General features: G+C 44.5%; 1 protein-coding gene across 1 annotated transcript in view; it reads right to left on the bottom strand.

The window, feature by feature from the left end:
• MTSS1 (MTSS I-BAR domain containing 1) overlaps nt 1-13844 on the bottom strand; it is a 216269-nt gene that overhangs the window by 129011 nt on the left and 73414 nt on the right. The gene's annotated exons all lie outside the window — the stretch shown is intronic.

Genomic DNA, 13844 nt, shown 5'->3' with positions numbered 1-13844 from the left:
TGCAGCAAGCTTAAGCCTATAGGGAACCATGTTAAAAATGGTTATTGAGGCAAAAAGTGACACTGTGTGCTCATTTGCATGTCATTTCCCAGAATCCCTTGCTGCAGTGGAAGTGCTGTATACTGGGTGATAATGGGGAAAGGCGGGGTTGCAGACCTGCCTAAGACATGCAGATGAGCATACAGCTATATTTGTATATATATATATATATATATATATATATATATATATATATATATATATATATATATATATATTGTGACAAACGGCTTACTCCGGGACTCCGTCGTTTGTCCGGGACTGTTTAGAACACGGTCTTTTAGGGTAGGTTAAATGATGAGGCGTCACGTACTGTTCCTTTAAACAGGCTATGCCTGGTTTATTCAGTCCCAGGCACTGAGACTGCCACAGTGCATACAACAGAAAACAGATCAAAACAAAAGCTGCTCACCTGAGCGATAACTTAACTTAGATATCCCTGACTCAGGGTTGGACGTGGCTTTTCCACTTCCAACATCAAAACACGGTACTTTTGCAGTCTTACACAAATGAACAGAAAGATTGAACCTGTTTGGGGAAGAGGCTTCTCCCCTCTGTAGTTCAGCAGCCTTCCAGCCTCCTGGCTCTTGTGGGGAGACCAGAGCAAACAGGAAATCAGTCTTTCATACCTGATTCCTAATTAGCATGACAGGTGACAGAAATCAGGCAGCAGACAAACTCTGGTCTGGATCTCTCATCCCTCAGTTCCAGCGCTTGCCAAACTGTGGGATGGAGTGTATGTATTATAAGGCTGCACTCCCAGGCCAAACAGGATAGAAACTGTCTAGTATCCTGGGAGCCCTATATACGGAATTTATTACCATCCCCTGGTTTCTGTCACATATCCTCCCCCCCAGCTCAGACCTCGAGGGATGAGCGACCATGGATATTAGGGAGTGCATCCTTGACAACCCGTCAGCATTGCCATGTTTGTGCCCTGACCTGTGTTCCACAGAAAATTTAAAGGGTTGTAGGCTTAGGAACCACCTGGTCACTCTAGCATTCTTTTCCCTGTTTTGACACATCCAGGTAAGGGGTGCATGATCTGTGACCAACCGGAATTTTCTCCCCAACAGGTAGTATTTGAGCGTCTCTACAGCCCACTTTATTGCGAGACACTCTTTCTCTACTATGGAGTAATTTTTCTCCTGGGGATTTAGTTTCCTACTTAAATAAAGGATGGGGTGCTCCTCACCTTGAGACTCCTGGGAGAGTACCGCCCCCAGCCCAACCTCAGATGCGTCGGTTTGGACTACGAACTCTTTGGAGAAGTCAGGTGTGACCAACACTGGTTGGGCACAGAGAGCTTCTTTCAGGCTTCTAAAGGCCTGTTCGGTTTCGGGGGACCACTTTACCATTAGCGGTCCTCTTGCTTTTGTGAGGTCAGTTAGTGGGGTTGCCTTAGTTGCAAAATTGGGAATAAACCTTCTATAGTACCCAATTAACCCCAAAAAAGTCCTTACTTGTTTTTTTGTAACTGGTCTTGGCCAATTTTGTATCGCCTCCACTTTGAGTGTTTGGGGTTTGAGTAAACCTCTGCCAATAGAATATCCCAGATACTTGGCCTCCTCCAGACCAATAGTGCATTTAGCGGGGTTAGCAGTTAGTCCAGCAGACCGGACTGCGTCAAGCACAGCTTGGACCTTTGGAAGGTGGGATTGCCAATCTTCACTATGGATTACCACATCATCCAGGTAGGCGGCAGCATACCGAGCATGTGGTTTTAAAATTTTATCCATCATTCTTTGGAATGTGGCGGGAGCTCCATGTAAGCCAAAAGGCAACACCTTATACTGAAAGAGGCCGTCTGGGGTTGAGAAGGCTGTCTTTTCTTTTGCCCTTTCTGTGAGGGGAACCTGCCAGTACCCTTTTGTTAGGTCTAGGGTTGTGAGATATCGGGCTTTGCCCAGTCTCTCTACAAGTTCATCTACCCTGGGCATAGGATAAGTATCAAATTTTGACACCGCGTTTAGTTTCCGGTAGTCATTACAAAACCTTGTTGTACCATCTGGCTTTGGGACTAAGACTATAGGGCTGTTCCACCCACTTTGGGATTCCTCAATTACACCTAGTTTTAGCATTTTTTTAACCTCTAAACTTATAGCCTTTCTTTTGGCCTCTGGGATTCGGTACGGTTTAAGGTTAACTCGGACCCCTGGTTCAGAGACTAGGTCATGTTCAATTACGCTAGTTCTACCTGGCCGTATAGAGAAGATTTCTTTGTTTCTTCTCACTAAATTCTGAACCTCTCGTTTCTGATGAACAGACAGGGTTTCAGCTATGCTAACCTCTGGGTCAGTTTCTTGATTCTCTGACGGACCTGGGGGTACTAGGGTTAACAAGACTTCTCTATCTTTCCAGGGCTTGAGTAGGTTTATATGGTAAATTTGCTCAGGTTTCCTCCTACCTGGCTGTCTTACCTTATAATTTACTTCTCCCACTCTTTCCAAGACCTCATATGGCCCATGCCATTTAGCAAGGAATTTACTCTCCACGGTGGGAACCAGAACTAGTACCCTATCACCTGGAAAAAAAATTCTGACCCTAGCACCCTTATTATACGTATTCCTCTGTGCTTCTTGAGCTTTCTCCATGTGTTCCCTCACTATGGGTAGGACTGCAGCAATGCGGTCCTGCATCTGGGCAACATGCTCTATTACACTTCTGTAAGGGGTAACCTCGTGTTCCCAAGTCTCTTTGGCTATATCCAGTAAGCCCCTTGGGTGTCGGCCATACAATAGTTCAAACGGGGAGAAGCCTGTGGATGATTGGGGAACTTCCCTAATGGCAAATAACAGGTACGGTAACAAACAATCCCAGTTTTTCCCATCTTTATCAACCGCCCGCCGTAACATGCTCTTTAAGGTTTTATTGAACCTTTCCACTAAACCATCTGTTTGTGGATGATAGACTGAGGTTCTGAGATGCTTGATTTTTAGGAGTTTACATAGCTCTTTTGTTACTTGGGACATAAATGGTGTTCCCTGGTCAGATAGAATCTCTTTAGGAATCCCGACCCGGGAAAACAGAACTACTAACTCTTTTGCTATGTTTTTAGCTGAGGTGCTACGTAGGGGAACTGCCTCCGGATATCGGGTGGCATAATCTAATATTACCAATATATGCTGATGTCCCCTAGCAGACTTTATTAGGGGTCCTACTAGATCCATAGCAATCCGGTCAAATGGTACCTCTATTATGGGAAGGGGTACCAATGGGCTGCGGTACGCCTTGAACGGGGCGGTGATCTGACATTCTGGGCATGAGGAACAATAATTCGTAATTTCTGCCAGAACCCCAGGTCAATAGAAGCTTCGGAGAACCTTTTCTTTTGTCTTTTCCACCCCTAGGTGTCCCCCCAATGGATGACTATGTGCGAGGTGTAATACTACGTTACGGAATGTCCGTGGTACCAACAATTGTTTAGTTGTAACTGATTTCCTTTTATCAACCCGATATACTAGGTCGTTCTCTACCTCGAAGTAGGGGTAAGCAAGTGACCTATCTGGTTGGCCAGGAGTACTATTCTGGTCCCGTATATTTCCCCTTGCTACCGCTAATGTGGGGTCTTCCCACTGGGCCTTCTTAAAACTCCCAGGACTGACCTCTAGGTCAGCGAGGTTCTTATCCGGTTCTGGGGTGGTAAGTGTCTGCTCAACATCTTGATTTGGGGTATTCCCTACCAAAGTAGTGATGGGGAAGGGAATTTTACAGCACTCCTCCTTTTCCCCCTTCTTATTTGGGCCCTCGTCAACCTCCATTTCTGAAAAAGGGAAAGGATTTGTTTCTTCTAATACTTCGTTATGGTCCGCTATTGAACTCTGGGCGCTATTCTGAGCGGGGGACCACATTTTTAGAAAATGGGGAAAGTCGGTCCCTATTAACACATCATGTGCCAGTTTGGGTACAATACCCACCTTGAAATCTAAAGAACCAAACTCTGTTTCAAAAAAACATCAACAGTGGAATATTCATGATTATCCCCATGTATACAACAAATTGCCACTCTTTGTGAACTGTTTCCCTGTTTCTTCTTAATGGGCAAGAGGTATTCGGACACTAGTGTGACCATGCTCCCAGAGTCAAGAAGTGCCCGAACCCTCTTACCATTAACCTTTACAAATGCCCACAGATGGTTATTCAAGGGGTCCTCTGGGCTAGGGCCCATACATTGGGACAACAGCGAATAAGGTTCCACGCTGTTGCATTGCATGGGCTCATCATTTAGTGGGCAGATTTTTGCTGTGTGGCCCCTCTCATGACAATTTACACATTTAGGTACATAGTCTGTGTCCCACTTAGAGCCTTTTCCCGGCTCCCCATGTTGGCTATTGCCCTTAGTGTGCGAACCACTGTTGCTGGTGCTGCGTGAAGGTGGTCGCCGCTCTTCAGCGCCCCTTAACCCCGGTACCCTTTTACCGTCTCTGGAAGAGTCCTGGAACCTCGGGTAGTGGGGTTGCTCCACGACTGTGGGTTGCGGGTGCTCTTCTGCTGCATTGTACCTTTCTACGAGGGCCACAAGCTCATCCGCATTGTGGGGGTCACTCCGACTGACCCAACGGCGTAAGGCAGAGGGAAGTTTCCTCAAGAACTGGTCCATGACCAACCGTTCCACGATGTGGCTGGCTGAGTTGATCTCGGGTTGTAGCCACTTCCGGGCGAGGTGGATGAGGTCATACATCTGGCTTCGGGTGGCTTTATCCATCGTGAAGGACCATGCGTGAAACCTTTGGGCGCGAACAGCCGTGGTTACGCCGAGGCGGGCGAGGATCTCGAACTTCAATTTTGCATAGACGTTAGCTTCGGCTGGCTCTAGATCAAAGTAAGCCTTCTGGGGTTCGCCGCTTAGGAAGGGTGCGATTAGACCAGCCCACTCAGGTTCTGGCCATCCCTCTCTCTGTGCCGTGCGTTCAAACGTGAGAAGATAGGCTTCCACATCATCCGAGGGTCCCATCTTCTGAAGGTAGTGGCTTGCCCTGGTCATTTTCGGTACTGGGGCTGCCGCTGCCAGTGGAAGGTTACTGATAGTCCCCCTCAGGATCTCGAGTTCCTGCTGTAAGCCCTGAGCGAACCGCTGTTGCTCCTCTCTCAGCAAGCGGTTTGTCTCTTGCTGGTTTGCAATCGCGTTTTGCAGGGCTTCATTCGCCTGTTGCTGGTTTGCATTCGCCTGTTGCTGGTTTGCATTCGCCTGTTGCTGGTTTGCATTAATCTCTTGCTGGGCTATTAGCAGCTGTTGCTGGGCTGCATTCGTCTGCTGCTGGTTTGCATTAGTTTCTTGCTGGGCTATTAACAGCTGTTGCTGGGTTTCATTCGCGTCTTTCTGGGCAGCGACATTGCGTACCAGCGCACCCACCACGTCTTCCATCTTGTTTGCAGAGGATGAAAAAAACTCTTTTTTTTTTTTTTTTTTTTTTCTTTCAAAGTTCTTCAACCCGCAGACCCCCTAGTGCTCTGCCCGCATTCTCCACCATATGTGACAAACGGCTTACTCCGGGACTCCGTCGTTTGTCCGGGACTGTTTAGAACACGGTCTTTTAGGGTAGGTTAAATGATGAGGCGTCACGTACTGTTCCTTTAAACAGGCTATGCCTGGTTTATTCAGTCCCAGGCACTGAGACTGCCACAGTGCATACAACAGAAAACAGATCAAAACAAAAGCTGCTCACCTGAGCGATAACTTAACTTAGATATCCCTGACTCAGGGTTGGACGTGGCTTTTCCACTTCCAACATCAAAACACGGTACTTTTGCAGTCTTACACAAATGAACAGAAAGATTGAACCTGTTTGGGGAAGAGGCTTCTCCCCTCTGTAGTTCAGCAGCCTTCCAGCCTCCTGGCTCTTGTGGGGAGACCAGAGCAAACAGGAAATCAGTCTTTCATACCTGATTCCTAATTAGCATGACAGGTGACAGAAATCAGGCAGCAGACAAACTCTGGTCTGGATCTCTCATCCCTCAGTTCCAGCGCTTGCCAAACTGTGGGATGGAGTGTATGTATTATAAGGCTGCACTCCCAGGCCAAACAGGATAGAAACTGTCTAGTATCCTGGGAGCCCTATATACGGAATTTATTACCATCCCCTGGTTTCTGTCACAATATATATATATATATAAAAACGATATTGCTTGAACAGCTTTAATACTGTAGGTTTGCAAATGTTCACGTGACAGACCAATTACAACGAGCATCGCAACAAATACCATATCATATACAATACATATGGAGTGTAATGCATAGAAGTGTCTTTAGAAGATAGTTATGGGTTCACATATCTAACATAGGAATAAATTAAGCAATAATTCCATAGTTGTTCTAACAATCTATGGGTGCCTGACTATCTTTTTCTTTGAACAAAAGCATAGATGGTCTTAAACTGTATGTGAAAGTCTATGTATCTTCGATCTCACCCCATTAATGTTGTATGAGAAAAAAATAAGGCACACGTTTATTTTTACCATTGAAACATGAATTTACCATGTAAAGTAACAAGATGAGCCAGAGTCCACAACTCTATTGCTCTAGAGAAAGGTGCATAGAGTTGAACTTGGCCAACTGAACGAGAACGTATAAACAGTTGAACACTTACCCTCCATCTCCACACACACTACCCATTCCAGGGTATTACAAGAAATCTACCTGCCAACCCTGCATAAACAAAGCATTCAATGTATGTATGCACGAGTCCGTGCATGCTGCCTGGCCTTCCTTATAGGGCTTTATGTAAAGCTTCTGGTATATACAAATGTCAGAGGAGAACATTAATTCTCTTACAGAAAATTCCCTTTAAAAACCAAGAGGTGGGGGGGCGACAGGGTCTTCTGCTATTTTAATAGCAATTCTTAGCCCATGACATACAAACCTCTATGGTGTGCTGTTCATACGAAACCAAGTGATGTAAACTGCGGATCCTTCCATGACACACATTGATGGAAAAAGTATTTTTCTTAAGAACTAAAAAAAGGTCTGCTGAGCTACAAGCTCGAAATGTACAATAGGCACATGGCAATGACGTCCTCACTTTACTGGAATTGGGTTTGTTACGCGGGAAAGTACACATTCTGCAGGGATCACGCGCTTCTTGTACAGGAATCATGTTCTCGTTTGACGCCATTAATGTACACAATCTGCAGGAACCGTAATACAACGTAGCGCACATGCACAGTGCAGGTCAATACATTTACCTTGGGCAGGAATAGGTCAAGTCATGTTAAAATGGTATACAAAAGCAGATTGATTTCTGAATGGTTAATACAGTATATATTTTCACAAGAGGTTAGACCAGTGGTTCCCAACCTTTGCTGAGCAGGGGCACCCCTGAAAATCTCAAGAGCACCCCTGCCCTTCAAACTTTACACATGACCCCCTTGCTTAGACGCAACACACTTACCCTGCTTTTCACACATATTTCACTTTTACTCAACACAATCACCCCCATTCTCTTCCTTACACCAAACCAACCTCCCTCCAATCAAAACCAAACACGGTAATTGCTCTCTTCTCCCCAAACAGATTCCTCTCTTTCCCTTCTCTTGCCTTTCCCTTCCCTCCCCCCCAACTCCCCAACTCCCCAACATGCTTGGCCGGCATGTCCTGAGCTGACATTTTCGAGGCTCCTGTCTCGCCTCTGTGCTGGAGAGAGGTGGATTGCAGCCTCTACATCTTCAGGCAGCACGGGAGGTCCTCAAAGAGCAGCCGGCAGAGTATTTCCGTGGGGGTCGCAGCATTCCAGGGGTTCCGAAACCCCCTGGTTGAGAAACACTGCATTCTGTGGTTAATGTGGTCATTTCAACAGGGATTTATTTATTTTTACAGTACTCTAGTAGCCGCGTGGTGCTGAACACTATTTAGTGTGCTGGGGACCCTCGGTTCCTGTAATAATTACCGCTGTACTCACCGGTGCTCCTTCTGAGGGGGGGGGGTCAACAGAAAAATCATACCGTCATCTGTTGTAACTTCATTTTGGCTGATACCGCTGGCCATATTGGATTTTACACGGAGTACGATCACCAGAAACTGGAGGCATCGCGCGCCAGAAGAAGATCGGTTCAACACCAGTCACCCTGGTTCCAATTATGTACAAAAAATGTTTTTGCCAAATTGCTGCTTTAATGAATAAACGTTGAATAGTCTATAACATGAACCTTGCTTGATAGTGGATAGTAAATATCAAATGTTCCAACGTACATCACCTTTCAATCTGGCAGAATTTGTGACATGGGATATACAGTATTTGTTTACTTGCTACAAGTAACCAAAGGATATTTTCCATTGTCAAAAACACAGGACTCGCCCCCTGGTGAGATGATCCGAAAGGTATTCAAGAAGTGTTTTTTTTTGTTTTTTTTTTTTACAGCTTTTTGGAAGCGCTCATATGAGGCTTTAAAATACTTAAGACTAATTCTGACCAACTGCTCCCCTTTCTTTGTTGTTTAGTCAAAATCTGTTTTTTTCAATTAGGGATCAAAAAGGTACAAGATACGTGTGTGGAAGAGATGTGAGCCTCTGCACTAATCCAGTTTTGGTGTATTAAGAGTGAAGTTTGAAAGTCAGAACATCCAAGAACAGTATTACTTCACTTAAGTGTTCTGTCCTTTGTTCAATGCAAGAATACAGACGTGGAAACTAAAAACGTAGCTCATTCTGTACGTTGGTCTGTTTTGTTTGCGTGCTACGAACAGGGATTGTGGCCTTACCCATCAGAATGAACCATTTTTTACCTTTCTATTTTCTTTAACAACTTTAGTACTGATGAAACACATACTTAACCGGTCAAAACAGGACCAGTGTGTTCAGTCTAGACACAGTTCAGGAAGAGTCAACGTTATCAGAAATATGAATGCAGTTTTAGATGTATTTTCTAAATGGAAATCAGGATTATAAGAAGCCAAAAGTATTTCCTAAAACCAGCCTTTTATTGGTCACAATGATCGGACTTTTAGAATACCTAGAAATCCCCAGCAGAACATTTCCCTTTATTCCGCTTCAATGATCTCTTGATCAAAGTTTCTTCTCAGCACGTAAGTAGTATGTGCCACACAATTTATTCACCAACAGATATATATGTAAATGGTGGAAACCTCACATCCTTCAGCCCTGGAGCAAAATCGACACCATTTGTGCAGAGGCATATGTACAACTGCTCCACCCCTGTGGTGGTTGCACAATTATTAAAGCAAGACTGCTCTCAGCTTGCTTGACCTGTAGCAAATTGATTATGGATTGTGTTCGGGTTTCATTGCCTCTAGAAACTAATGACTGCAATTAATGATCACGTGAAAAGAGATTTCATGAACCTTAAGGAGATGAAAGGTAAGAAAACAAGGATCTTCGTTTTTATTTATCTAGTGACTGTTGCTTATGTTGCCTTTGCTGCTCTGGTTTTCATACATTAGGCAGTTATTGCCACCATTAACCAATTTGCAGACAAAAGTACTCGCTAGTTGGGTGATCAAGTGGCTCTCTGGTAAAAGCAGTAAAAGGATCTCGGACCATACAATATTATCTTGGGAGGGGAAGAGTGATTGGAAAGTCCTATTAGTGGTGTTTCTGAAAAACAAAAAGGGGAATTATGCTTACCAATAATGCCTTTTATTCTAGCTTCCTTCATGACTGTTTTTCGGATATCTCCATAACAAATATCATAAAATGTAACAATGCTGCTTATGGAACAGAGAATGCGCGAACACACACACGAAAATAGGGAAGCAACACGTTTGATATTTCTATTATATAACCAAAGAATTGCGGTCTCTACGCTTTAAATCTTTGCTTCAGTTTATTGTGAGGACAGCAAGCTAGGTGGCAACAGCATGGTTTCCGACTTAAAAACTAACCTCCTCTGCTTGCTGTTCCTCTAAAGCAGGGCAGGGCAACTCCAGTCCTCAACGGCCACCAAAAAGTCAGGTTTGAATGATATCCCTGCGTCAGCAAAGCTGGCTCAATTAGTGGCTCAGTACCTGTGCTGAAGTAGGGATATCCTTAAAACCTGACCTGTTGGTGGCCCTTGAAGACTGGAGTTGGTCCCTGTTTAAGGCTAGGTGCCTGCTGCAGCACCCGCTACGGCGGGCACAGCAGGGACAAGAACCGCCTCTCAATGGGGCCGGGCCTGCTAATTACCTTGCCCGCCGCGTTGTGCGAACAGACTTCCCTGAAGACAGGAAATCTGTGCTCACAACTCGCGACGGAGCACTGGCCATGCCCCCCCCCCCCGGTGGTTCAGCCAATGAGGGCGAACCTGCCGGTTGACGTCGTGGTCGTGCCCCCCACCATACTCCTCCCCGTCTTTCCTCCTGCAGGTCACTGCAGACCATGGATCTCAGCTGTACGCGCCTCCAGCCTCGCAGGCGCGCGTGCAGCGCCAACACTGGGTCCTCAGCCTTAGAGGAACAGCAAGCAGAGAAAAGGTTAAGCCAGAAATGTGTCCTGGCTTCACTTTGATAGTTGGCACACAAATTGCCAGCTGTACACATGTAACTGCTGTCCAGCACTATAAACAAACCCAATGTGATTAGCTAAGCAAAAAACTATGTCCTTGTCACCTCCATACCAAGTGCCCTAAACACGTAGCGTGCCCTTATGACTTGCGGGTCCTGGCACGCCAAAGACCCATGGGAAAAATGCTAGTTCTCTAGGGGATGCTCATGCTAACCAGGAGCAGTCGGACTTTACCAAAATGGCAGTGGAGCCCTGTCCAATTCCATTTCCATTAGCAGGGGGTCAGTAACAGTCATGTGATCACAAGTGCCCATAGTACAATAAAGGTTTGCCCTGCAAACAGAGACATAACAGATTAGAAAAGGGAACAGTTTATTGGCATCAGCCTAACTAATGCTGCAATTCAATTAATAGCTTTAGCCAATGGGTTAAAACTACAGTGCGTTATGATATATAGTTATCAAATGGTCTTAAACCCTTCTCTGCCAGACGGACCAGCAATACTCGTTGCTGGCCCCACTAGTAGGGAACAGGTTAAAAAGTACATAATTTAGGGGTATTGCCACAGGTTTGGTTTTCAAACTACAGTTTGAAAGCTGAGCGAGATATAGATACATAGTGCACTGAACCAATGCAGTCCCAGCGATCCGGTCTTTACATTCATATGTAGCGGTCATGTAAAATGGCTACAGTCATCTCTCCTGCTGACAGTAAGGCCTGGTAAGTTGTGGGCATGCCAGCAGTAATTATGGAGGTTTGCCCTCACACCCTGGTGAGGTGCCCTGTGTATGGATGGGAGTGGTCACAGGCTCTGACTCCATGGTTAGTGATGTCAGAGGTGTGTCAGTTTCCAGAGTGTACATAAGGCACAGCACTGTGTCTAAAAGTTAGTTCTGGGGAGTTCTGAGGAGTTCTGCCAGAGTTCTGAGAAGAGTTATGTTATAGTAGCTGAATAAGAAGACTGTGTCCAGGGACCTGGCACAGGGTAAAGACATCCCAGCTGGGATAGGGAATCCCTATTAAAGGAGAATTACACCTTTCAAAGGGAAGCACTGAATGATTATGAGTGGCTAGAGAGACTACTGCGAGGGGCAGCTAGCCCACCTCAAGCAATAAAGATGCTCTTAATTACAAACCCTCTCGTGTACATGTGTGGAGTGATTGTACAGAGAGGAGCACCACAGAGGAGTTCCTCGCCAGGACCATCCCCAAGTGACCGAAGGGACCCTGATGAGGTGGAGGCGCTGCACACTACCTCAGCTGCCTGTCTGGACGGGTCCTCCCCACACACCATCATGCGGGAGACTCAGGAGTCCTGTTGCCAACAGGTGCACCACCAGACACTATCACACTGTAATGGGGACCGGTTAGACCACAGGGGCCAATGTGAGATTGGGTGGGTCAGGCCGGTTCACAAAAACCGTTACACATATATAAAATGTTTTACCAGGAAGTAATACATTGGGAGTTACCTCTCGTTTTCAAGTATGTCCTGCTACATACATGGACCTTTACCAAAACGATGGGCCATGGAAAGACCGAAGAACCGATCCTCTTTAATAGGTCACTTATTGCTGAAGATGACCTGTAAGTGCCTCTGCTCAATACACTTCTACATTAGCCCAATACACTTCTACATTAGCCCAAAGCACCCTGGCATTTGTTCAACGGAACCGTGAGTGGTCTCTGTTTTTTTGTCCATTTATATGCATTTCACTGAACTTTATACATAGAATGGGACGGTACCATACATGCATATTTTGTTTTAAACATGTAACAGTTGCCCCATAAAATACATGACGCATTTCACCTTTACATCCGTTTATTAGCAGTCCTCGTGGAAAGTGCACATTGAAAACGGCAAGATATAAAAACTAGTTAGAACTTGAGTTCCTACAATGCATCAATTTCAAAGGGTGTCAGACCTTGCAGTTCAGCTCTGCACCTGCTTAAAGACTAATAAATTAAGAGCCTTAAAAGAAGCCTTTAAGACCAAGCCAATTTCCCTTTGGTCTGTGAGCAGCATATTCAACTCCAACAAAATCACTTCCTCACTGACAATGTTTGCAGAACACTTTTAGTACAATTGAAATAGAGATGTCTGATCTTTAAGAAGCGCAAAGAAATAAATGGGGCATTAGATAGGAACGCCTGTTCCAACGTCAGGGCACCATTAGAAAGTTATCCGAGCAGTCTGCTTATTAAGAAAAAGTCAAAGTCTACAGTGACCACAGTGAAAAGCAGCTTGGAAACCCCAAAAATAGGGTTGAAATTCTTAAATGTCATTTCAACTATATTGTTCAGTCTGAAGCCAAATTTAGCCCCCTTCCAATTTCCACAATGTTTCTGCTTTGAGCAACAAACTTCACAAACAGAACTCTTCAGTCATGTTATTTTTTCGAGCCAATACAGGTGAACTGTATCAAATACAAATATTTCAAAACACTACCACCAGTGAAAGGAGTTATTGGCCATGAAGAAAATGAGGTAATTACTAAATAATGGACCATGAGAAAAAAAAATAATAATAATAAAAAAAAAGGATGTAGTTACAAGAGTTTTGGAAAACATTTGATGTAAATCTTACTTGATGCAGTAATCTTTACCCCGCCTCTGCTACCAGTTTGTCCATTTAATATTTTCTTACCTAAACCGTGGGGTGCACCGTGGCAGTATTACTTTTTTTGAGAACTTCCCTCTTAAAAGAAATTAATCAGGGACGACTGGTTACAAAACATTGGTGAAGACGGCAACCAATAGACCAGAGCAACAATATCAAAGCAACTTTTCACAACTCATTGGCCGAGTGGTCGCCATTTTGTTTTCACATTACGGGCTACATTCTCTTAACCAGCTGCATCTAATTCATAAAATCAGAGGTTCTGCTTCAGGAGACTCCCAGGTTGAGGCAAGGCAAAAAAAAAAAAAATAGCAATAAAAAACCTGATTCCTGCTTTAAAGAGGAAACGTGTGAGGTCTTCGGTTTTAACTGACTCCATAAAAGGTGTAGGCCAATACAAAAGTTTCCACAACTTATGAACAGTATTAAAGTACACACAGAATTATACAAGTTTAAACAACACAGTTAATCTCCATCCTGAAATGGTTCATCACCCAATGATTTACTCATGTAGAGCATCTGAATTAATCACCGATGAAAACAAAAGCAGGCTGTGATACAGTTCATTAAACCAACATTCAATTTAGACAAAGATGCTATATTATATATATTACAGAGGTTCCTAAACTGTCCTTTATTGCAGACCACTTGAGTGCAAAAGAATTGGACCACAATACTTGTTTGTGTTAAATAATGTATTTTGGGATGTACTGTACATACTGCATCATTCACAAAACACTGGACCCGAAT

Source organism: Ascaphus truei, chromosome 2 (assembly GCF_040206685.1).
Source record: "Ascaphus truei isolate aAscTru1 chromosome 2, aAscTru1.hap1, whole genome shotgun sequence".
NCBI classification, from domain to species: domain Eukaryota; kingdom Metazoa; phylum Chordata; class Amphibia; order Anura; family Ascaphidae; genus Ascaphus; species Ascaphus truei.
The sequence above is the reverse complement of the archived record's forward strand: the minus strand, read 5'-3'. Positions and strand labels throughout refer to the sequence as shown.